Genomic DNA, 4,773 nt, shown 5'->3' on the forward strand with positions numbered 1-4,773 from the left:
AAATGACTGATACAATGGAAACTGCTTTAACCTTTCTATTTTTGGATGATATGCTTTGAACCTCAATATATGAACATATTTTGATGGGGTAGAGAAGATGAAGTAGCAAGAAAGCACAGACATGCACGTGTAGTTTCGCTATGATTGGCTGACATTAAAAATCGCAATAACTTCTTGTTTTTTGACGAAAAACTTCGATTTTAAAACATAGTCATTCATAATAAGGCTTTACGTTATGATACATATGAGATATCGTAAAAACACGCGCATGCACGATTGGTTTAAACTTTAAATGGTTGTAACTTTCTTAGTTTTCAACAAATTTAAGCAGGATGAAATTTAGAATAAAGATAGGTATACACTGTAATGGGTTTCTCTAAATGCTACTATCAGAATTGAATGCAAGAAAATGCATGCACGTATGCTGAATTCTGATTGACTTATACTTATATGGCTGTTTCTCTCATAGTTTTCAGTGAATGTTTTTGAGATTTCTTACATAGAAATTTATTATGCGTCTCTATGAGGAGGACATGTGAAATGTCTAGAAAACATGGCCATGCGAGTGCTCTGAATTCTGACTTATACTCAAAGGACAATACTGGCATTGCTTGCGATTAACTACTTCTGAAAATAAAGTGTAGATTAATCGAGAGAATTGTCCAAATTAATGAAGCTTATAGGAAATGGGGTCCCTAGGAAAGCGGGGGAGAGTTTGGGGAACATCTGCAACGCTTCCAGTTAATTAGCACTAGTTAGTTATGAGGACACTTAGAGGGGTATTATGGAAATATATTGTGTCCTTAAAAAAATGTATATTGGGCTATGCTTGGCTTACGCCAGACCCCATATATTTCCTATTACACCTCTAAATGTCTACATAATTAATTTATCCTGTCGAAGACTAAATTTCATTTTCTTTGAGTTCAGCAAACAGTTCCATATCAATTGTGTACATTGTGCCGTCGTTTGATGTTCATGTGACGTGAGTTATTAGGCTCCTTGCATGTTCAAATGAAAACAACATATTAAATATGATCTAGACAGTATGGCACATGGAGGGGTATATTAATTTGAAATGTGGTAAGTAGGTCACGTGGAGGGAGCATATTAACAATTATGTCGGTAAGCAGCATAATATGGTTTAATACAGCAATGAAATTTCAAGATTTTTTCAGAGGCAGGATAATATTGTATGTTTGTCCTTTCTTCATGTAGTTTTTAAATATTTATTTATGTATATATGTTATATATATGTACCTCTGACGATTTAATAGACATGTTTATACTTTATTTTCCTCATGTACCATTATATATGGTTGAGCGAAATAAACTGAACTAAGTTGGTGATTAGGGTATATTGCTACATTTATCTTAAAGTTTTGTTGTTAGGTTATCATTTTCTACCATTTTCTTTTTCTAGTAAAATATCCATATGAAAAAGATGTTTCAGACCCTGTGGTATCTTTTATTTGAAGTTCACTGGAATATATCGAGTCGGCAAATGAATGGAAGTAACTATTGTTAAGGTCATGATGTAGTAAATGATTTAAGACTGTCATTTTGGTGCTAGATCCATTATGACGTCATAATCAATTTAATTTTTCTTTACCCGTACTTTACGGCTCTAATAGTAATGCGTGTATGTAGAAAAAAGTATTTTCATGAAATTCAATTTGACATGTGAAAATTAATCCCGATACGTATATGCAATTTACTATTGATTTAAAGAAGAGGCTAAGAACATACAAATAACGTTTTCTGAGAGACTGTAGGCAATCTGGATACATTTCTTCTGCTTGATAAGGATAAAACTCCAATATCCAAAATGATTTTTCTTTTAGAAAAAGACAGTTTGAAATATAATTTTTCGTCTTTTTACCTACAAATTATGCCCCGATACATATTAAATTACCAAGCTGTAATTAGAAAGCGTCATTAAAGGAATTTATTTCTCAAATTTGAGAAATCTGTAGGCTCCTTTCATTTACTAGATCTTGACCTTAAATTGATAAATAAATACGTCTATCTAAATGTCGAGTTGAAGGTCACAGTAAGTGTTTTCTTCTTCTCATGTAGAAGTTTTTGAATCAATTCTGCTTCCTTAGAATATAAAAATAGGTCTGCTGATAAAAGGGGCGCAGTTGGTATCCGATTCCTGCTGATAAATACCTTCTTTCCTCATCAACTAACTCATATGTCAACATGGCCTAACTACCACTGAGATAATTAGCCGTGGCAAATTCCTCAGTAAAAATAAACCCTACAAAAAGAGCTTAAGATTTCTTGGTTATTTTTTCATGAAATAAAATTTACTCAGTGTCAATCAATGGAAGTTTTATGGAACTATTTATTATGCACACGCAGAACATTACTCGAGCAGAGAATGTATTTTATTTTTTTTTTGGTTTGTCGATGGCGAGAAATTGACTTGGGATATAACTTGTACAGTCGCTTTTTAATAACACTTGCCCCGTGGTCTTAAGTTAGATGTATTATCATAGCAAAATTCTGACTCTCAAGCAATCAATACAGACCGGGGTTTTTTTTTGAAAGGTGGTAAGAATATTTTTTATAAAAATAAACACTAAGTAAGGAGAAGGATTCTGATGACTGCCTGCCAGCGAGCAATCATGTTCAGGAGTTCTCAGCGACCTTAGTCTAACAGACATTATGAAGGGTTGTCAAAAAGTTTATGGACTGATGCGATAAAATTAATACTTTATAGACTCTGCCTACAGACTTTATAATGAACATACAACAACGAAAGTTCAAGAAGAGTTGAAATCAATAGCTTAATACGTTGCATGTCTATAAATTTCATAAAATGCAGGTTTCAAAGCACAATATTGTAAATTGACCAGTCCTATACATAAAAGTATATATGATATATAAACAGTACCAACCAGACCCAACCTGACACCTAAGCAGTCCCAGAAAGCAGTCCCCAGGACTGCTTTGGCACCGCTCTGGGACTGCTCTGGAACCGCTGTGGGACTGCTGCTCTGGGACCGCTATGGGACTGCTCTGGGACTGCTGTGGGACTGCTCTAGAAAGCAGACCCAGCAGTCCCAGCAGTCCCTGGGACTGCTTTCTGGGACTGCTTTGTTCACTCATGCGTGAGAAAGGTTCTGAGTGACATGATAGCTCCGCCCCTTGTGTATTCTGAATTTGCAGGCTCCTGTTGTTGTTTTGTTTACTTTCAGCAGAGAGGTGTTTAAGATAAAAAATAATAAGCAAGGATTTCTTACAAAATTTGAACAAGTAGAGATAGATATACATATAATTACTATATGTCTTCAGGAGCTCTAAATTTACACAATTGTAGTCCAGAATTAATTTTAAGAAAAATGAAAGTAGTTAAAAAGGGAAGTCAGGAGATGATTTTCATCCCTTAAATTTAACTTTAATACAGGTGTTTGAAACAAAATTATGTAGGCCTATTTAATTAATTAATGCTATCAAATTATGTACTCAAAGTTTGCATTAGCACTATTTTAAAAAAAACAACTTGTTATTACAGTAAGATATTCAGAGGGACGTACTGTACTGGATTTTTTTTTTTAATTGAAAAACTAAAAACCATGCTTAACAGAGGGCATTCCATGCTATTTTTACCGTCCTCAAATAAAACCTAATTATTTATTAAATGACTATGAAATAAAATTATTCTACCATTCTTCCGTCATATAAACAATGTGCACAAGTATTGGGGGATTTATTTATGAATTGGTTTTTAATTTATAAACAAGTTATTAAAAAAGTACATTTATTTAAAAAATAAACATTTGAAAATATCGGGAATTGTGTGGTGTCAACACCTGAGGTTTCAATCGCCTTTGGGCATGATTAGCAGAAAGTCAATGAATGGTATCAGTGTTACACATCACTGAACATGCTGGTCAACAATGACACTATTTTTAATCCATGAACTGCAAAAAACTTTGTTTCAATAAATGTATATAAATTTATTTCGGGATTAATTAATTTTAAACATAATCTGAGGGTTCTATTCGCGTGATTTACAGATGTACACTCGAACGTTTATATTATACAACACTTAAAACTGGATGTTATAGTTTTCTGTTACATAGGAAATCTGACGATAATCAAATTGGCAAGTCAGTGAAAATAATTATGACTGAAATATAATACTCAGCAAAATTTAACAAAGAATTTTTCAAAAGCCCCAGTACTTTCCAGTAAGAAAAATGCATTCAGAGTATAGTATGGGAATCGGCCTTGCTCTATAATTATAAGATCTATTTAAAGCTAATTCTAATAGAAAAAATAATTCAAGTTTAATTTTCTATATAAATAAATAAATATGGAAACCAATATCAATCACAGAAAATAAAGAAATTGATTTATTTTGGTGAAAAATTAATATACCACATAACTGTGTTTAAATAATCATATTATTAGTAGGTGTGAACGTCTTCTTCGTTCAATATTTATTATTTGTTTGTATACACGTACTGTGATTTGCTTAACACTTCAGAAATGATTGTCACATAAGAATGGTTAATATTTGTTGTTACTGCTCAGAAAGAAATGCATCAATTTCCACTGCCTTTTATAGTTATTTTGGTTATTGGTAATCTCATTTCTGAGTAAGCTCCGCCCATTAGATTGATTAACCCTGCCCACTGGGACTGCTGGGACTGCTTTCTGGGACCGCTGGGACTGCTGGGACCGCTGTGGGACTGCTCTGGGACCGCTGTGGGACTGCTTTAGCAGTCCCAGAAAGCAGTCCCCGGGACTGCTCTGGGA

The sequence above is a fragment of the Saccostrea echinata genome, unplaced genomic scaffold, assembly GCF_033153115.1.
Source record: "Saccostrea echinata isolate AGI-Se365-2 ecotype Australia unplaced genomic scaffold, CSIRO_AGI_Sech_v1 ptg000029l, whole genome shotgun sequence".
In the NCBI taxonomy this organism is placed as follows: domain Eukaryota; kingdom Metazoa; phylum Mollusca; class Bivalvia; order Ostreida; family Ostreidae; genus Saccostrea; species Saccostrea echinata.